Source organism: Euprymna scolopes, chromosome 5, assembly GCF_053919585.1.
Source record: "Euprymna scolopes isolate OS-2025 chromosome 5, ASM5391958v1, whole genome shotgun sequence".
NCBI lineage: Eukaryota > Metazoa > Mollusca > Cephalopoda > Sepiida > Sepiolidae > Euprymna > Euprymna scolopes.
This window is the reverse complement of record NC_136486.1, coordinates 139798513-139822128: the sequence shown is the minus strand read 5'-3', so window position 1 is coordinate 139822128 and position 23616 is coordinate 139798513.

The window sequence follows — 23616 nt, the reverse complement described above, 5'->3', positions numbered from 1 at the left end:
CCATCCCAACCTTGTAAAAGAAACGAGACGTAACCCGCTGTTTGAATGTAATAATCGAAAGAATATTCGTCTCCGATTTATCTACTTAATTGTTTCGTTTTCTTAAATAAGTTTAGATTTTTCTCCCATGTGGTAAGTTTTTTTGGTTTATTTAATTATTATTTTTGTCCTAAAACAATCTGAACTGAAGATGTATATTTTTCTAACCTGGAGATTTTTCCCCTTTTTTCATCTAGTGTTCTCATATACCTTTGCTGATTTTCTCATATATTTAATTTAAATTAACATGTTCATTTTTACGTTTACCTAATAAATATATTTTCTTATTTTATGGTATTTATGAATCATTAGCATTTTAACAACAATACCTTTCTCTAATCCTAATGTCACTGGATTAATATGACAATAATAAACCAGTTACCTCTGTCAAAATTAATACGGTTAACAAATGGTAAAAAATTGTCCAACACTTCTCTCAATTGTGTTTCTTTATGAAATGTACATGTGAATACCTGACTATAAGTAGCATGTAGGAGTTTATACGATGCGAACATATATCACGCAAATTTATTCCCTCGTAGACATGAGACTAATTAGGAGCTCGTAAAGTCTTAGTAAAAACTTGGCTTATTTGGAGTAAAAATGGAGTAATAAAAAACTGCTCATCGTATGTCCGTGTGGCACAAGGGCAGAGGATGTGGGGAATGACAAACATTCGCACAGATGAACATTATTGAATCTTACAATTGCCTGTGAATCTTCGTTGCCATTCTCCAATTGAGTGACTTCTACTCTTTGCAGTGAACTAAATCCACACACACTTATGAGTTAATATCTGATAAAATTCCCCCTGGGTTACTAGAAACAATACAGAAGAGTGGCAAGTAAAAGACGTGCTGATTGCTGCAAGCAAGTCCGCGACTGGTACAAAGTTTGATGTCTGCTACCACTCTATTCAAGCAAGAGATTCAGTCGATGAATTTTTCCATACAACGTTTTCTTACGCTTTCAGACTATGATACCCCTGCAAACCATTAACAACAAACACTCCTCAAGCGAAACAACTGCCAACAATTTCTCCTACTCTCTGTGTATGGCTTAACTAATCGCAAATTCCATTAATAAATTTTCGCTCCTCCTAGAACTACTGACCTGTGGAAGTGTATACCTCGTAGCTCGTTTCCAACTCATTACAACTGATAGTTTTTAAGTGCAATGTTAACTAGTTCCCTTTAATCCTGCTCTTAAGTAATCAAACTCTACCTAATGCCCACTACGTCTGATGATTACAGTGTTGGGTTACATACCACGGGACACTCAATGACCTCATGCTAAAGTGGATTCCTTGTAAAAATGGAATTCCAATATCCAACGAGACAGAAATGAGGAATCGTTTTATTAGATACGCGCAAGAATATTTGTTTCACTTCCAAATTGTTCTACAATGCTGTTAATTAAAATAGGATAATAAATATTTGAGAAAACACTATATAGCAAATTGACACATCCGGATGTCTCCCAGTATTTTTTCGTAAATATTCCTAAGTTTCCCATCATTGCACAAATTTTGTTTGTAAATGAGCACTCTTCATTATAATTTGTCTTCATACATGATTTATATTGCCTGTTATTTCTATCCCATGAGCGCATTGTCTGCTTTTTGTCTTTTTCCCCTTCTTGTCTCTGACGATTGCTTTTATATATCTTCATTAAATACACATTAATAACTAACCTTATTAGTTCATCTAGAAACACATCTTTTCTTACTAACACTTCCCTGTGCCCCTCTTATGTTTTTCATCCACCTGACAAAACTTGTCTCAAATTGGCACGTCCATTTGTCAGGAAACATATGTTCTTTTCTTCGTTTAGTTTCTTTTAGTCTTTTGTCTTAGTTCGTATTTTGCTACGGTTTTTCTACATCTATTGTTTCTGCTTTCAAATGTATTCATTCATTGTAATACTTTGTTTTTATTACCATGACTCCGGATCTTATTTTACAATAAAGTGTTTTTCTTTCATTATTTCGTCATGTGTATTTAATTAGACTAAATTTTTAGTCCACATGCACTTTTATAGTTTTATTAAATCCACTTGCCTACAAAGGTCGACAGCTCAATTCGGTTGCATATATTTTCTTAGTTAAAATCGTGCATTGCGAATAACTTGCATCGAAATGCAATGGTCTGTTTTTTTAGTAGAAAAATAACCAACGGTGACTAGCAAATGTAATGTTTGCACGTGTATATACTTAATAGCCGCGACGAAGAATAGTTAAATCAAAGATGTGTTTTAGACTATTAAATAATGTTCAACCTCTATAGATTAGTATAAACCATGTATTACTGTTTATCATGTCTGGTGTTTGGATTCACTTTTGAAACATTACGTAATTCATATATCCATATATATTACTACAATTAAAATAGTGTTGGTCAGGTATATTTCATATTTTACTGATGAGAATGTCAACGTTGGTCACTTCATAAAAATTCAGCAGAGTAGCTTCTAATTCATTTACTTCCATACAGGCCAAACAATTTTTATTTGTAATATTATAATACTATAATTTACATTTCTAAAATTATAAAACTCTGTTTAGCCTGAAGTTTGAAATAATATATGATAAGTGCAATTTTATTTTAAAAGTCGACTGAAATATACTGTCTTCTGTAATCAATGAAAACGTGCGATAAATGTTACCTACTTAATTCGGAATAATTAAAGGAAAAATGTCCAAATTAAAGCTACAATATGATGAAATGCTTATGGATGTATTAAATTACAAAGTGTTCAATAAAAAATCCTGGAGTTGACATGATTTCTGCTAGATATATTTAAATTAGCTTCAGAATATTTATAAATAATATTGCATATAATTATACACATTTTAAGTCTTCAAACATTACGTATCGCAATGTGGCTTTATTTCCACGAAGCAGCTGCCCCGTCACGGCCAATTATTAGAGTAATATTCTATATACTAAGCCGCGTTCTTGAGCGCGTGTTCATGATTTTAGCGTGAAGGTTTCAGCGTACTTTTTGCTATTTCTACCAAACATAGCAAGTAGTCAGTATGTAATGCTTTACCAGATAATAATAGTCTTGTTAGGAGATGCGCAGATGTACATTATTACAGTTAAATATGTTCAAAAGTATTTTTAAATCCCTTTTAGCTGTTGCATATTTGTTACAATCAGATAAAAGGGCAAGTGTTATAATATGTTAAAACAAAAGAATGTTAAACTGAAATCTGTTGACACGTTTTATGTATTTGGTCTTGATTTAAAACATTTTATGAGATCGGGATGAAAATAAAGTATAAGATCCAACATTATTAAAATTATCACGGTGCTGTATTACATAAGAACCTAGAGATATGTAAACTATATTAAGTGATACTTTTATAGAGAAATTACGTTGATTATAAAATCTTTCAAATATATCAACCAAATATAAAAAAAAATTAACTTGAAATTCGGTATAAAAAATGTTTATTTACAGTAAACAGAATATAGATTAAACTGAAATAATTAGATCAGTCGCAATAATGACTTAAATGGCATGTCAACGTTACTAATTTTCAGAAAATAGTACAGCATAGGAAAATGTGTGAATAAATGTGAAAACAGAATTTAAAAAAAAAACAATAAGGTAGACAGAGGCTGGGATGCTTACGAACTCTGAGTTGGCTTTCATCCATTTTTTTTTCTAATTCCTTCCGCCCTTAGGGTCATCTGTTAATTTTCAGCGACAAAGCTAATACAATACACATCAATAGGATTAAAAATTCCAAAGACGAAAATGTAATGATATAACAAAAGCGATCAATTTAAAGATTATGCGTGTAAGTGAATAACAAAAGAACACGCTCACATGAGAAAGATGGCGAGGGTATGAACAAATCTAATTTTGCGAATATAATTAGCCGGTGTAGATATATAAAGGGGATAAGATTTTTTTTTAGTTGATGTAATGTAAACCATGGAAAGATCATATCATCTCACAGAAAATATAATTGTAAGTTACGGGTAATTACATTATAAGTCATCTGAAAATCGAAATAAAAATCTAGATTAGTTTTTACTGCCAGCAAACACAATTGGTTTTGTTCGGTTAGCTGTAAAATTGTCGGTAAGAAGAATTGAAAATCTACACGTTGATAATATTCAAATGGTATTAAATAATTCATGCAAAATGAACGTCACATTGTGAGAAATACTGAAGACATCACTTTTAAGTGAACATGTACCTGTTGAAATAAAACTATAGGTTTCTGTAAGCGAATTATGAAATATATGGGCTAAGAAAAGGACTAGTCCTCTTATCCGGCATTATATTTTGAAGTACTAGCTTCTACTGTCCGGCATTGTATTGTAACAAAGTAAAAGTTGTTTACCCGGAGAACTTAATCTTTGTCACGAAACGTCCGGGGAACTGTAAGGAATTTACGTTTGCGGCAAGCAATTACCTGGTTGACAATGTAAGTCCTGTCAGTTTAAATAAACAGTATTGTTCAATAAATCTGGAATGTGGATGTGGTTTGTTCTGCGTAGTTTCCTCATTCTCTGATGATGATGTCTTTATGTTGGAGTTCATCTGACTGGGGTTGCTGCAGGCATCATTTCAAAGTTTAAGGCATTTAAGGTATCACAAGTCGGAATTTATACGAAAAGATAAACTATTTATTTATTTTTACAAAAGTATAGTAGAATAAGTTAGGCTAAAAAATACACACAAAACAATTAACATTGAAATAAACAACTTAGCTAGTCCAACCTAGTGTCTTGGAGAATGGGGGATTCCCCCCCTCTCTTATCTAGAGGCAAAAATACACGTCCTCACCACATGGTTTCCGACTGAGAAAGTGAAAGAGAATTGTCGAAATTGAATTGTGGTATTTTTTTCTGTATAGCTCTGCTCGACCAAATCACCTTACTATGGTGATTACTATGGTGGAGATATACAGCACAACAACGCAGGGGCACTACGAAAGAGTGTCGCATATTTATTACCTAGTGACTCTAATTACCTGACGTTTCATTATCAAATACTCTCTCTCTCTCTCGCTCGCGCTATATATATATATATATATATATATATATATATATATACATATATACATATATATATATATACATATATATATATATATATACATATATATATATACATATATATATATATACATATATATATATATACATATATATATATACATATATATATATATACATATATATATATACATATATATATATACATATATATATATACATATATATATATACATATATATATATATATATATATATATATATATATATATATATATATATATATATTGCACGATCGACAGGCATGTAGGCATTCCTATAGCTGACTAATTTGCAGATTTTTTTTTAAATAGTCGATCGTTAAGAAATAGTGTCATTTAATTGTATACTTGCTGTGTTATGTTATTCTTACGCTCGCAATGTTTTTTTTTTCGTTATCAAAATAATACTTTGACGAAATCTATAAAATATTCAATCAGTAATAAACTTTTATGAGGATATGCTCATTATCGAGCAACTAATTTAAATGGAAATACTATAGATAGTTAGGAAAAGTGTGTACTGATTAGACATGAGAGATAACAGACGAAGTGACCACCCACTTATCTCTTTCTTTCTCCCCCCCACGCCATTTTTCTGTATCTTAGTCCATCTCTCTGTCTCTCTTTAAATTTATGATTTATGCATTTTGTTTTATTTGCCTATGTGGAAAGATTCTCTTTTAAAATTACTAAAAAGACTTGGCATCGTTCTCGTCACCTTTGCGAGGATAGATATTTCCTTTATTAGTCATAGCGCTTACTTATTTTAGTAGAAAGACAGCTATTAATAGGCATAGTCAGAAATAAAGCGATTGAATTGCCTTCATTTATTATTCAACGAGATTTCTGTTAAGCATTCCATTACTTTAAAAAAATGTAACATATATAATTTATATATATATATATATATATTATATGTATATAATAACTAGTGTGTACGTCCAGAAGAATCAAACCGACTGTATTAGTTTATTTACACCACGATGTTTATGCCCTCATACCCTTTCTGATTAAAGAGATGTTAATATATATGTTGTTTAATTAAAATTGATTTTAAATACGATTTTCTACAATGAACAATGTTCTACATGTTATGTAAGAACTTGATTTTTATCAAATATTAACTTATACTTTATATTATATGGTTTCAATTATTTATTTTTTCTGTAAGACTCACATTCATATTTTCGCTGTAAATTTTACTGTATACAACCGGATTTAGGTTTATGCTGTTCCAAGAGACATATCATATTTAACATTGAAAGTCACTGTACTTAAGTGCCCAAACAATGCGCACCATAAACTGTCAAATTCGAGCTTCATAACAGGATGCAATTATATCTTATATAAATAAGACATGCAGTATCCGGGAAATATATAGGTCTAAAACTCTCTTTAAAAAGGAATGTTTTCAATTCATTGTGTCTAATAAAAACGTAATACATAGCTACATATTAAATTGTACATATATTTTACTGTGACAAATAGTATAATTCTCAAATAAGAATGAAAATGACGTGTAAAAATCATTTATCCGATTTGATTGTTCCCAGAATATTGGAAAGCGTCCGGAAATTATTCTATGTTTGTTTGATATTTTTGGCGCCAGATGTATATATATATATATATATATATATATATATATATATATATATACATATATATATATATATATATAGAGAGAGAGAGAATGAGAGAGAGAGAGACAGATAGAGAGAGAGACAGATAGAGAGAGAGAGAGTAAAACTATTCTTCATTTAGAGTTAAAAATGAGAGTCCAAAGAAAAAAAAAAAAAAAACGAAATCAAATCGATTGTACGATCGTTTCGGAAACGATATTCACTTTATTGAAATAGACAATAAGTAGTAATTGTCTGTATTTTTGAGATGAGGTGTTTTCATTGATTGAGATTGTTGGACTGACTTCCTCATCTTGGTTGTTATCGTCACAACGTTTCGGCCGTTTTGCCCTCCGACCATCATCAGGTGTTTTGTAACGAACTGGGGAACCGTTTGTTAGGAGTCCTAGTGACATATGGCCGAGTGGTCCTAAATGTATCAAAGTTTACAGTTAGCCAATCTTGAACGAAGGCAGTAAAAAGTAACATTCAAAACAGAGAATCAGCAACTATTTCCCAGCGCCTAGCTGGAGTCCAAACACGGTACCCCCGTAATAATAATAAAGGGTTGGGTTCGAGACTCCTAACAAACGGTTCCCCAGTTCTATACAAAAATACCTGATGAAGGCCGGAGGGCAAAACGGCCGAAAGGTTGTGACGATAACAACCAAAATGAGGAAGTCAGTCCGACAATCTCAATCAAAGACAATAAGTATTTACAATAATTTGACAGAACTTTTGTCCTTTAAATCATAGTCTCCTCATTATCAAGAATAGGGGTGCAGAAGGCAGTTAAAGACACCAAAATAAAATTAGCGTTTTAGTCGTAAGGCAGAAATGGAAACATTTAAAACGAAAATAAAGGAAAACTAAGTTATGTATTTTATGTTGATAAATAAAATAAAAAAGAAAATTAGGAATAAGATTAAAAGGAAATAAAATAAATTAACATTAATAATTAAAATGTAATACCAATATCAAGTCGAGTATTATATCTGTGACAATCGGTGCTTGAAAGAATATACTTCGAACTCTCTCAGTCACGCAGAGGGTGGAGCAGTATTCTTAAACTGTTTCAAAGTTAAATTGCCATTAATCTTTCCAAAATACCTCATAAGACTTTTACTTTGTAAAATACTTTCCTGAATCCCGACTGACTGTATATAACTGGCATGCCTGGTTGAAACATATTTTTTTTTACATAGGCATCACCACATTATCAAGGCCAAGACGCCACTCAAGGATAAGGGTTAAAGAGTGTACAGTAGAAATTGGACAATATAGTAATCATTAGTAATGAAAATTTGGTAAATTTGATAACTTATATGGAACGGCTCATCAAGAACTTATTTACGTTAGACTTGAAGACAACCATATTGTAGTCAGCCGGAAAGCAGGAAAATGGAAGACAATTCCACAGGCGTGCAGTTCTAAGAAATAAGCTTTGTTCATTGAATCTACGTTTAGGTTTCGGCACAGATAAAGAGTGGGGGAATTATTGATAGTGTTTACAGCTAGACGAGTGTTTCTTGTGAAAGTTTGGCGAGGGGGACCATAGATTGAAGCTCAGTCGAACACTTTCCATGAAAATAACGATACATCAGAGACAAACTCGCAACATCTCTTCTGTGAGATAGAGGTTGCAAGGAAGAGAAAAGGACATCTCCTACGAGGCTACGAAATCTATTTTGAACTCTATCAAGGCAGGCCAAGTCCTTTCTAGCAGCTCCTACCCAGATGTGGCAACAGTATTCCATCCTTGGACGTACCTGGCTCTTATATAGATAGAGAATAGCATAAGCAGTGAGATATCTACCGGATCGATAGAAAGATCCCACCATTTTTCCAGCGGCCTTGGCAACAGATTTGATGTACGTGTTCCATTTAAGATCAGGAGTAATGGTCAAGCCAAGAAGCTTGTCAAAACTTGAGGCCTCCTGAAGACGAGAGCCATTCATTTCAATTGATGCAAGATGTGGATCAGAATGTTGATGATGTAAAGAGATAAGCTTGGTTTTAGATGCATTAAAAGTAACCAGCCACTCCTTACCCATTGTACTACGTGCTCAAGATCAGAGGAGAGAGAATTGGAGAGAACTTGGTCGTTTACTGTCTTAGATGTGCTACCATAAATGGTAGTGTCGTCAGCATAGCTGTCTACAAATGATGTAAGGATGTGATTTTGAAGATCATTAATATAGATCAGGAAAAGAGTTGGGCCCAGGATGGATCCCTGAGGGACACCGGCATTAATACTGTGAGCTTCTGATTTTTGCCCCTCAACTACTACTCTTATGAACCTATCAGAAAGAAATGATTTAATAATTGAAAAGACATTTCCAGCAATACCATAGCTAGAGATCTTATGAAGTAAACCTTTATGCCATACCCTATCAAAAGCCTTAGATCTAGACGAAATCGAATATGCACATAATATACACATCGAATATTCTTAGTTGTTTCAAAAATTGACCAGATATTGATATTAAGTGAGCACAAAAATATTAATCTATGAAAATCAAACGGATTATCTCTTGCATCTTTACGGGGAAATCCCTCGATGTTTAAATAGATAACCTTACTTCCGGTTTGAAACAAATATACCAATAATTCAAACTAAATTAAACATACATTAAATTAAAAACAAATTAAATACATCAACTTTAAATAACGTTTCTAAATTAAACCAATATTACTAAATATAAAAATAGATTTTAACCTATTATATAGAAGGCAAACTGTGTTTGTATGCGCGTGTGTTTTTGTAAGTCTACGGAAAACTTTTGACACTCTCAAAGAACACTGGTATTTAAAAAGAATTATCTCCAGGACAACTAATATCTAAAACCTGGCCCAAAACATTAGTTTTTTGACTGTCAATTGGGCATTTTTTGCAAGGTGGAGTCAGTTCTTTCGTCGACATTATTGCAAAGTTATAATACGCCTTGCAATGTCTAAGCTCATTCTGAACAACAGCGACATCGTATGTCGCGGTGGGCGCGAGGCCTAAGCAATTGCCATTTTTCACCTTCTTTTCCTCCTTCGCGTTACAGGTTCGGGTCTTCCTGCTTGCCTACTAGTTTTTGTTCACAACTTTCTCCCCACCAAGGTTGCTTACTGCGTTTTATTTCTTTTGATTTTTGTTTTGGCCGTTGGTCAATATCGTTACTACACCACCTCTCCACTACCAGGCATCAACTTGTACGCCCGCTAGTATTTAAAGAAATTTGTTATATTAATACACTTACCTGTACATTTTATCACCCAAAACAGACATCGGTGGTTAAATTTGAATGGAGGTAAATAGTGCAGACATCAGGATTGGTGTAAATAAACGTTGTCATAAAAATTCCAATCAAGTACAGCATTCATGAAAAAGAAAACACAAAAAAATATGTAAGCAATGAACAAAATATATGTACCGATAGGACATTATTTACATTTATACATATTATATATATATATATATATATATATATATATATATACATTATTCTATCTAAGACGATTAATAAAACACGTATGCTTACACAGAATATATATATATATATATATATATATATATACATGCATCTTTCTTATAAGTAAAGAAATTGATGAAACCACGCTAATATGTAAAAGGTTACTAAATAAGCAAATTCTGAAAAAAATCTGTATATGCATATTCGAAAAAAACAATCTTATTAATGAAGTTACCATATGTTCAACAGATGTTTCTTTCATGATTTTTCTTCATATATATACGATTGAAAAAAATAGAAAAGTTCGACATCACTCAATAAGACATCGATTCTAGCTAAATCGTATAGGTTGTAAGTAACACTGAATGTATTTTTATACGTGAGTGTAAACTCAGCTTTTATTAAAACATATAACAAAGGAAAACATAAATTTTATGCTACCACTTTATTTATCTTTCAAGGATTGGTCAGTGTATTGAAATGAAAGAAAACCCCATGAATCCTAAGTTCTTGATGAGCCGTTCCATATAAGTTATTAAATTTACCAAATTTTCATTACTAATGATTACTATATTGACCAACTTCTACTGTACACTCTTTAACCCTTATCCTTGAGTGGTCTCTGGGCCTTGATAATGTGGTGATGTCTTTGTAAAATATATATATATATATATATATATATATATATATATATTGTGTTCATGTTACGTATTGTTGAGCACTTTACAGTTGAAATGAAGTCGGCCACTTTATCCAGCATGCGCAGATCATGATATTATAATCATTAGGGGTTGTTTGCTCAGAAACTGAGAAGCTAACATGCTTGCCAGACGGTTTACCTCCAACTCCACACTGGACTGCTAACCACACCCTCCCTGACTTTCCTTTGCATACAGACGCCACACTAGACGATCTGAGAATCACCCCTGCTCAGGTGCATGCTATCATAAGAAAGCATGACACTGCAAAAACATGTGGATCTGATCTCATCCCACCTGTGCTATTAAAAAGTGCGCCGCCGAAGTAGACCCAGTTCTCTCCAAACAAACGCCTTAATGAATCTTACTTTCCTGCCTGCTGGAAAATTACTTCATTAGTGCCAGTTTTCAAGAATTCTGGCGAAAGAACTGACTCTGTAAATTATCGCCCCATTAGTCTCCTCTAACTTGTTACCAAAATATTTGAGGACATAATTAATCAAGCTCTAGTCCATCATATTGCATTACAGATGTTAAATTTCTGAGTGACCAAAAATATGTGTTAAGGCAAGGCCGTTTCACAGCAGACATCCTAACTGTAATCTCAGACGTATATACCAGTCACTGGACAAAGTGGGGTAGGGTAGAGCGATAGCTCTAGATATATCTAAGGCTTTTGACAGGGTATGGCATGAAGGCCTTCTCAAGAAAATCAGATCATACGGTATCACTGGAAGAATACATAACATAATTAGATCTTTCTTTGATAAGAGAAAAATCCAGGATGCCCTTGACGGTCGTACATCTTAACAATATGACATAAATGCGGAAGTGCCTCAGGGGTCTATCCTGGGACCTCTGTTATTCCTAATAGTCATAAATGACCTCCCTGCCAAAATTGTCTGTGAGATGGCTATGTATGCTGACGACACCACGCTCTATAACAGACACAACAAGAAACAAATGAACACATATATAAAGAAATGACAGAAACACTAGAGGAAGATCTCCGATTCATAGTGGAATGGGGAGAAAAATGGATGATAACATTCAATGCTACCAAAAATAAACTTGTTTCCTTCAATAATTACAAGAAACCTTTCCTTCCGCCAATAACAATGGCCAATCATTCTTTATCTGAAATACATATTTTAAACTATGCGGCCAAATGTTCATAGGAAACATGAGTTGGAACAATTACATTGAGAACATTGCCAGGACTGCTGCGAAGAAAATTGGGTCTCTCTATTGTGCTAGAAAGCTATTTACGCCTGAAAGTTTCCTATGCTCCTATTAGGCCACCATTCACCCATGTATGACGTATTGTTGGTCTGGTGCCTCTGCCACTAGTCTCTCGCTCTTAGAGAAGGTTCAAAAGAGAGTCGCCAGTCTGATAGGTCCTGAACTGTCATCTAAATTCAGCCTCTGTCACATCGACGAAATGTATCCCTCTGCCTGTTCTACAAGTACTTTAACGGTGAATGATCTGACGAACTGCAAGCACTTGTGCCCCCTCGAGGTACGTACCCCCGACAAACCCGACAAGCAGCTAAACCCCACCTCTTCACAGTAGATGCAAGAGGACCTTCTACTCCAGTAGTTTGTTCCCCAAACCAGCTCCACTTTGGAATTCCCTTCCGGGTCCCTGCTTCCCCGACTGTACTGACATGTAGAAGTTCAAGTGCAACGTGAACCAACATCTTGCTCTCCAACTCCCTACATAGTATCACTGAGGCTTATGCCCCTTATAGTAGCCCCCTACAACAAGTGGCAATGTGCCTTGTTTGGGGTAAAAATGTAATAAAACAAATTCTGAGAGATGGCAAACATTTAAAATTTAATGTTTTAATTTCAACGATATTTCTGTCTTTAAAAGATGGCTGTGTTGATATGTGTCTTGCACATGGGACAAAAGATGGCTTGGTTGTAGGGCTGAATCTCCTGACCGGCTGTAATCGTCGAACCCTGTAGTGATTATTCCCGAAAGGATTAAACACTGGTGTGTGCAGGCATTTAATAATTATTACAATAAATTATATATATATATATATATATATATATATATATATATATATATATATATATATATATACATATATATATATATATATATATATGTATATATATAAAATGGGTTAAGAAATTCCAACGAAAGAAAGATGTATATTTAAATAAGGGAGTAGTCACCAACAATGTGTATTTTCTTACATTATTTTATTATTCCGTGTCTTGCTCTTATGTAAGGCCACTCTATTGCTGAAATTTTTGGTGGCGCATATGTAGGATTTGTTGCATGTTGTGCATCTTAGTGCAAATACTACATTTCCGGAGGTGCAATTTAGATCCTTTTTTATTTTGAATGTTGGTACTGGGTTTTTGAATGTGTATGTGTTACCTTCTATTATTATGTCGCATACTCCACATTGCGGTTTGTTTGATTTTATAACTCCTTTTGTAATATGTGGGACGAGTTTTGAGGAAGTTAGGATGTGTTTTAAGTTTTTGGGTTGGCGTTTGATTTTTATTATTTTTGTTGTTTTAAGTATGTTGTTTAGTTTGTCGGTCTGATTGAGGAGGATAAGGGTTTTTGTTATCTGTGCGAATAGTTCTGGGTTGTTTGTGTTGTGTGTAGAGACGTATTCTAGAAGTTGTTCTTTGTTGTGTTCTTTTGGGGTTCAGACATAACACCCCAATCTCTAATACAACACACTGAACAATACCAAACCTACTTAACCTCGAAACCTACAACAATAGGAAACACCTAGAACCATAGTAAAATATCTGTTCCACCACCTCGCTCCCTCCTCACTCAGTGGAGGAGAACCCCCTCATGACTGAAACAACTATCATCCCCCTCCCAAACCAAAACCCCCTCCAATGCCCCCTCCTCTGGGGAACAACATCGTCCCCACACTAGGAACCGATCCTGGGTCTGGCCATACCCACATGGGGAGACAAATAAATAGAAACATTAAAAACTCCCCTATACATATTTTGAATACACCCCTCTTTCTAAACAAACATAATATAAGGAATGCCCGAAAAGACTAAAACGAAAAATCACAATACGAAAATCAAAGAATCCAAAACATAAATATCAAAATACAATGAAAGCACCCCTACCCTTATTCCAGAAGAGCTAGTCCCCCTCCCCACACATACACATTAGTAACGACCTCACCTCGGACCACAGTCGCATTCATAAGGAAGCAAATAACCCCAAAATACTATAAAACAATATACACATTCCCAAACCAACAAAAGCAAACACACACACACACGCGCGCGCACACACACACACATACATACATACACACAAACCCTACCCCACCCTAAAGGAAAAGAAAAAAACATTAGCAGAAAGAGATAGCCGGGTCAGAGGTCTCCCTCGACAAGCCCAATAAAAGAGCAATAAAAGAGTAATAAAAATGAGCATGCCAATGAATAATAAACACTTACAAGCCTCCACCCCTTGGAAAAACTTCAAATAAACTACGAAAATCGCCATTTTTGCATCTCCAACACATTTGAAAATAATTTCTTACGAGGACGCATCACAGAACGTCTGAAACGCGCGTAAAAACGATTTCAATGACTTAAAAACATTATTACAATGATCCAAACATAATTCCCAATGAAAAACCAAGACACGGAATAATAAAATAATGTTAAAAAATACACATTGTTGGTGACTACCTTTTATATATATATATATATATATATATATATATATATATATAATAAATTCCACAGCCAAACAACGTCGCAGCCCACAAGAGCCATGACAGTCAAAGAACCGGAAGTCCAAGACTCGAGTTTCGCCCTCATTTGGGCTCGTCAGTTAGACACATCCGAACTCAGGATTCGAAACCCGAAGCTCTTGCATGCAAGGCAAGCACTCTACCAACTGAGCAAACGCCCTGCACACAAGAATTTCAATTAACCAACACAGATCAAGCAAACCGCGCCGAAATCCGACTGTGAAATGAACCTACTACGTCTCAACAAGGGACGCGGTCATCCAACCAGCTAATAACCCCAAGCTGATGTCTCACTAGTAGGAGTTTTAACTCGAAAGGACGATGCCATCCAGCAATACTAACCAAGCGAGCAACTTATGATAGGATTTTCAGAATGTGAGAGAATGTATATAATAAATTCCACAGCCAAACAACGTCGCAGCCCACAAGAGCCATGACAGTCAAAGAACCGGAAGTCCAAGACTCGAGTTTCGCCCTCATTTGGGCTCGTCAGTTAGACACATCCGAACTCAGGATTCGAAACCCGAACATCGGGTTTCGAATCCTGAGTTCGGATGTGTCTAACTGACGAGCCCAAATGAGGGCGAAACTCGAGTCTTGGACTTCCGGTTCTTTGACTGTCATGGCTCTTGTGGGCTGCGACGTTGTTTGGCTGTGGAATTTATTATATACATTCTCTCACATTCTGAAAATCATATATATATATATATATATATATATATATATATATATATATATATATATATAATCCTCTATCAAACATCCATTACCTACACATGTTGCAGTAATATGATTCTTACTAGTTTTCGTATCCATGGGATTTTACGAACTCTCATTTATTATATATTTGTTAAAAATATAATTTTTTTTTTAATTATTTGGGCATATACCAGTGAGGAAATATTATGACGGGATCTCTTTATTTTTTAACAAAGAACAATGTTTTTTTTTTTTTTTTTTTTTTTTTTTTACTAATCAGTTAAGAAAATCAAGGTTCTATTTATAATCTAAACTAATAAAATATATATCATGAATTGTCTTTGAAAAATGTAAACAAAATTTTTCACAGCAATTTATTTTTAAAATATTCTATGAGATAAATATTCTCGGAAATATAGGTGTACACAACAAACAGATCGACACTATTTTCGTTTTTATGGCAACGATACCATGAATATCTACAGTTAAATCAACATATGTAAGGATGGACCGCTTTCTTAGCCGAAGTTTAGTCTGCAAAATAAAATGTTCATGTATCGCGTTTGTTCTCGAACCGTCAGTCATTTTGAACCATTTCTAACTGATTTCCGATACGATAGATAAAACATAAAATTCTTCCAACTGAGGCAACAACGTACGTATTGCTCTACAGTATGTATATTGTCTAATTATGCAAGTGGCTTTGGTACTGATCTAAATAAAAATAAACGGAATATATTATTAATGTCTGCCCGCTCCAAAAATATTACACGAATGCTTTTAGTAAATTACTATAAAGTACAACCAATTTTGATTTCCTGTCATTTACATCGTGTAGGAATTCTATTAGCGATGTAAAATGCACAGTATGCCTGTGGCTATATTTAGACTAGTTTCTCTCATCATACGAGCTGTTATCATTCCAATATCCAACACGAGATAGTTTGTTAGCCTAGAACAATCCAGAGGATATTGTTTTTTTTTTCATCAATGTCAACTTTTGATTAATCCTTGAGTTCAAAGAACAATGTAGAACAAATATCCGTAATAGGTTTCAGTTTTATCTTTGTATGTTATTATAAGTACCAATCTAATTCAAGGACTGATTATTGTTTTAGTCAAAAACAAATTTGAATTATTTCATCCCATCACCTTTTATTAATATAAAACTCAAATCAAGTTATAAAAAAACTTGTGTTGTGTAAGTGACGCAATTCGTAATGGGGAATATACTAATTGAGAATGTACATGTAGTGTCTTATAATAAAAGTTTGCATATCAGCATGGTAATATATGTTGATCAAATTTCGTTGCATCGTTTCAAATGCTTACGGGCAGTGACAATTAAATTAGCTATCGTGTAATACATTCTAAGACAAAGGTGCATTGGAATAAAAATAGCTTATTTATACATAGTTATGAGTAACAATATCGAAGTAACCGCTCTTGGAGAATTCAGCCGGAGATTGTTTGTAGAATGTAACACTTTTCAATAAGAATATGGTATTAATTCTTATTACAATATTCAAATTGCGAAAGTCACTATCGTTAAATCAATAATTATAATACTCATTTCATTTAGTTTATATACATCTATCAGAAGGAAAATAAGAGTATGTTAGAGCAGGCTAATCCAGAATACTTTCTAATCAGCTCCATCGACATTTCCTGATTTCGGTGCCCCAAGTTAATCAAATGAAACTAAGCCCTAATCAAAGAAAATGTTGGTTTGTGAAAGGTCCATCTCATGAGATTAGAGTTCGATAACACATTGCTCATTTATTACCGGGAAAGTGTCCCTTACTGGCACGAAAGGAAATATGCTGAGTCTACCAACTTTATCATATACGAAAGGAAAGTCCATTTAAAAATGAAACCTAATATTTGCATAAACTAAAAAATCCTTCCACGTCATTATGAATAAAGTAGGAAGTTGTAATTTTAATAAAAATTATTAGAGTGTGGATGCCAATGCCCAATGTAGAATAATTAGAGACATACCCCCCCCCCAAAAAAAAAATAAACACGACAACTCACAAATATAACCACATACAAAAGCATATATAAGGGAATTTAACGCAAGTTTGAAAAAGTTAGATAGCGTTTATTAGCATAATATATAGGAAATTACCATTACAAACCACACCTCTAAAGCATAACTAATATATTTTATTTGAATTATACGATCATTTTCATGTCGTTTGATTGTACTTTTCTAATAGATAACAATATTGGTATAAAGAAGGCGTCCCAGTTAATGCAAACAATGCACATAAGGCAAGCGGGAGTGTGCTAAATGTGAGCAACTATTGATATTTAAAAGTGAATTACGTATTAGATATAAAAGCGTAGAAAATCTTGTAAGCGAGAACCACAGATAATGAGGAAACTTGTCAGAATGTGTCAGACGTGCGAGTTTGGAATAGAAGCCGGATGCTCATGTTTTCAAGGCTATAGATAAAAATACGTGGAAACTTACATATTTGCAAATAATAAATTTAATAAGTTAAGATCAATTTACATAAATATGATTTTTTCTTAATAAACATAGCACTTACATTCTTGCAAGAAAACCCGCATGCTTTTACGGTTCATCTATTATAAAACATGTATCCAATCAAAATACGACTTTTTAGTGTATCAGAAATAAAATAGACAACTTCGGTTTTTAAAGCCATTTTTTCATGATTATCATCACATTACGTGTAAGGATCTTTATCAAGCCGGAATAATTTCGAAGAACCAGAAATGTGGAAATAATAATAAATTGATCTAGGATGAGCGGCGTTCGTTGCGTTTACCACTGTTTGGGTATTATTGGCTTGTATTCGCTCTGAAAATTATTATCTCAGACGTTAGAACACCAAGTTTGTTATAAAAATTTATCCCTTAGCAAACATTTCAATGAATGTATTATCTTTTACATATCATAGTCTAATAAAATGACACGCATTTCTAGCCGGTATTTATGTATGTATGCATCCGTTTACGAATATATCGCTACTTTTTAATTTGCAGTATTTTTTACGCCATACATTTATGCATGATTAGAATAAATTGTATGAAAAAAAGAGTAGAGATTTATTTGGAAATTCCTATTATTTACGAGAGGAGACTTGTGGGTTCTTTTATTCGTGTGTAGGCAAGTTATCTTTTCTAAATTAAAACAATCGTTTTTATATTTCATTGCGTGTTTTTTTTCTCTCCCTTTCTTAGCTGGAAGGGCGTGATCAATATCGTTCATCTTAGCTGCGTTAAATTGTTTTTGCTTCAAGTGTATGAGCGTGAGCGGGGGTAATGTTTACGAGGAATAGAGCCACTTAAAATGTATTATAGGGAGATACATTTCCAATGAATACAATTCTTCGTTTTGTTATTCGAAGATAACTGCCTCGGGCAATAATATTAAAGAGCTTCTTTTTCTGCATTTCATCAGTTCATAAATGAACGGATATAACTTCTAATTTATAGCGAATATTTTTTTTTTTTTACTTTCTTCAATTAAAAAGCTATTTGAACTGAATCATTGCAGAGGAATTGTTGGAGATTGCAATATATAGAATACGTTTACGCATTTTCAAACATTTTGAAGCCATATTAACAACCACGCGATTTAAAGTTATTTACATAATTTTAGTTGGCTTCGTCCAATCAACCCTTCTTCACGTAACTTCAGTGTATTCTGAAGTAGAATTTTATAATACAACCCGTATGCATGCATTTTTCATATCATTTAACACTTGTATCTGAACTGCCCGTTTTAAATAACTAAAAGTAAATTGAAAGCCAAGTTTTTGTGGTGAACGCATTCTCAAATATCTGCAACCAAAGCATATATAAACACGACCATATGCAGAGAAGATATAAGAAGGGCAAAATCTGAACACAGAACAGCAAAAACAGAAACAGATAACATGTGATAGAGTTCGAATTTGGAATATAGAATTTCATATGATTTTGCTAGAATCTTTTACAGTACAATTGATAGTAAAATGGGTAACTTATAGCTGAATGAGGCTTATCTCCTCCGAATTTGTTGTACTAAAGAAAACATGATGGTCGGATAATATATGAAATTTATTCCAAATGCTCATCATGTGTTCAGCATAACAGAATAACTCATAGCTTTTGTTAACAACGCTATAAAATTAATGAAATACTGGGGGGGTGTACCGTTTAGTATACAGATATGCAGAGTTTAAATATTAAAGTCATTGAGAATTAAGACGGTTTTATATTAATACATTTTTAAGAAAAAAGATACGTGCTAGAGACGAATAAGTATTAAACAGTAAAATTACTTCGAAGGAAAATAAAGAAAAAATATGAGTAACTTCACCGACACTAAAATGATGTTTTTTTTTATTTTACGCTGGAATTACAACTTATCAAAACCCGGAAGTCACTCGATAATGGGTATACATCAGTCAATGTAATTTCGATGTAGTAAACATAAGCAGTGGGAATTTAGTAAATTGGATTACTGAGAGGGACGGTTTTCCCCGACAAGATACTTTTTTCTGTACATAGTTTTTTTTTTTCTAGTAGTTAACTTATATCCAACTTTAATATAATATCTTATGACGTCTAAAAGTGTATAAAATTATTTTATAACACTTGCAAATAAAATTTGTCTAAAATGTTATACTGCGTTCTGGCTAAGGATTTAGAAGAACATTTAAAGTAATTCAATTCAGAATGATGGTCAACACAAATACTTCATTTGTATTATTATTCATCGAACTACTAAGTGTTATTTTCACAACATTTCGGTTGATATAACCTCCGACCTTCTTCAAGTGTATCTTGTCGAACTCAGAAATGTTTCTGTTAAACTCGGAAATTGGGAAGAAATTTCGAGCAGAACCCTTTATTTACTTCAAGGCGGTATTGTGCTCTTTTTCGTCAGCCATGACTGGATAGAGACCACACAGAGGATTGAATGTTTCAGGAGAATATCACTTTTACAATTGATTTTTCCCAGTACTCTAACCGCTGCACCATTCTTGTACAAATTTTAGTAGCCTTAAACCTACTTTTTTTTTTATTTCTAGTTGTATATAGTACTAATTATTACTATATATTAATGTATATCTATCTCTATACTTATTACTTTTACATATTGAGGGGTGTTTTTCTTTTTTTCATTACTTGTTTATATTATATATTGTTTATTATTACTGGTCGCCTTATCGTATTGGATTATATACTAGATCTACTTAGCAGTTTGTTATTCCACAGCATATGTGCTGCTTCTTTCAATCGTCTTACTTTCCACCGTTCCTCTCTTTCTATGATTTTTACTTCGTTCCATAATGGTAGATGGTTTCCTTTTTCTTTCCAGATATGGTCAGCTATACCTGACATTTCAGTCTCTCCACGTCCTACAGATTTTCGATGTTCTTCTAACCGTACTTTCAACGCACGATAACTTTCACCTCTGTATAGTTTTCCACATTTATATGGGATTTCATATACACAGTTCTTAGTCAGGACTTTTTTTTCTGTAACTAAGAACTGTGTATATAAAACTGTGACAAAGAACTGTATGTATGAAACCCCATGTAAATGGGGAAAACTATAAAGAGGTGAAACGTTTATTAGTTTAATCCGCTGACGCGATAAAATAATCTACTCATGGGCTGAGCTTATGCTCCTAATTATGTAGGAAACATTTCTGATTGGACTATATTTAAAATTAAAAGGTAATACTATTTGTCTGAGAAGTTTTTCTGACATTCGTACTGCAGAAACATCACTTTTCTCTTTGATACCAAGTAATAATGAATGAAAAATTGTAAGAGTAATTTATAAAACTCATGCAATGACAATAAATAAAAACTATAACTGAAAAGCTACATTTGCACGCAAATGCATTACGGTCTCTTTTGTTTCCAATTAAAACAATACTTATCTCTTAACACTTTAATTTCTATAAGTCTTCTTTTAATACGTTCTATTTTTGATATAAGCAAATTTGTTTTGCTTATATATATATATATATATATATATATATATATATATATATATATATACAATATTCTCTTCTTTAAATGTTACTTTCTTTAGTTGTGAAAAATTATGGCGCCCTGAAGTTCCAAGTGGATTTCGTATACTCTGTGAAACTTATTAGGCTAATCCTTTTTTAACAAGTGCCTATATCCGGCTCCGTATATGTGTTGCTAACATAATTTTCATTGTTAATCGTTTACATTAGGTGGACGCATTTAAAGAATAACTGTTGTTCTTCCATTTTCTCATTAATTCCGTATTTCTTCTTATCCTCATCAACCCGCAACCTGTCTTATTTCGGATGGTTCTGGTTTTGTTTTTGCTAAAAATTAATTCGTCTTTTAATTACGTCGTCCAATATCGCCTCAATTTCTCTTCCGCTAATCAAGCCCACACATGACCGCCATACCCTCTTCGCTTCCTGACCTTTGACTGTTTACGTCTCTTTTCTTTCAACTTTTTATATTTGATTTTATATTTCTTTCTCTATTTTTTGTTAAACTCTATCTTTGTGTCGTTGCCGACAAACGTGTAATTATTAAAATTTTACTGCCCTTTTGGCCCCGGGTGGACTTTTCCTCAAACTAACTAATTTAATTTTGATTGTATTTGTAATGCTTTAAGATTCACGAGTCATTTTTCCACTCCTGTTTTAGTTCTACGCCGATTTCTTTTTCAGCACATCTTGTATATTGTTCATGCGTGTGCCCTATGTATTCTCCTCATGTTCTTGTAGTTATTGCTTTTTTTTTTCAGTGTTATTTTTTGTTTGGATTCACGATGTGTTTTTCTCGACTTTTTTTTCTTTTTTCATCATCTTTATGTATCCATCTCCTATTTATTAACCCCCATCATGTTTATCTACCGCTGTCAACTTTATCTAGCCCAATCACGTCTTCTAATCTGTAACCCTCCTCTAATCTTATTTTCCCTTCTCATATTTACCTCCGTTCTTAAATGTAACTCCCCTCTCATAGTTAGTCCTTCATATCATATTTACCTCCCCTTTCTTATTTTTCTAAATGTCTAATATTTTACCGAAACTTATTTTTGCATAATGAGTTTTGTTTTCTAATCTTTCTTTCTACATTTTTCTACCTATCAATAATCTTTTCCACCATCCTCTCTTTTTACCCAATCTTACCTCTCTCTCCTTTTAATCTCCAAAATTTCTCCTCTTTTCTTTTCCACTTCTCTATTCGTCAGGTTTTCCCCTTTTTATACTTTATTATGTCTTTTTCTCCCTTTTCTTGGCTACGTTCTCTTTTCTCTATTTCGTTAACTCTATCTTCCACTTTTACTTCTCCTGGTCCCTCTTTTTTCCTCCCACTCCCTTTTTTCTCCCCACTTCCTCTGTTTTCTCTTCCCACTCCCTGCATTTTCTCCTCCTTCTACTATCCGTTTTCCTCCTTAGGACTCATTCCTATTTTCCTGCTTCTACTCCTGTCTTTATCTTTCAATTATACTCCTATATTTTCTACTTTTCCCTCTTCTCTCTCCTTTCTGCTTTTTTCTCTCGGACTCGAACATTCCATTTTGTCCAATTATACTTGTCTCATTTTATTCTTATCTTATCTTCTTTGTCGAGTCTTCGCTCTCTCATAGTCTCCCAGTTCTACTCTTATCTTTTTCTCTTATTTTCTACTCCAGCTCGTCTCGAATTTTTTTCCTACTCACAGAATCGTCTTCTCCTGTTTCCCAATTATGTGATTCTCTTCTCACTTCCTCAATCCATCCATCTTATTTTCTCAGAACCCTTCTTTTACATTTTAATCATCTTTAAAAAAAAAATCCCACCCTATTTAAGATTTTCTTCCCCCCCCCTCATTTTCTTTCTTTATTTATCCTCCTCCTCTTTTACATTTCTCTATTTGTTCTATCTTTCCCCCTCCATCTTCCTTCTCTCTTTTCCTATCATCTTCCTATTCTCTTATTTTCTCGTCATCTTCTTATTCTTATATTATCCTTATTATCCTCTTATCTTATTTCTCCTTTTCCTACATTCACATTTTCTCCCCTATTGCTTCTTTTACTTTTTCCACATTATCTTACATTTTTTTTATTTTACTATTTTTCTTCTCTTTTCTTTTAGTCTTTTATTTCTCTTTTCTTATCCCTTCTACTCTCTTCTTTATTCTTACTCCTCCCTTTTTATCTCTCACTCTTTAGCCTCATTTCTAATTGTATCAAAACCTGCTTTCTAATAAGGTTTCCTATTCCGCTCTGATGCTGTTGTTGTTATTTTATATTAGTCCCGTTTTGTGCTTT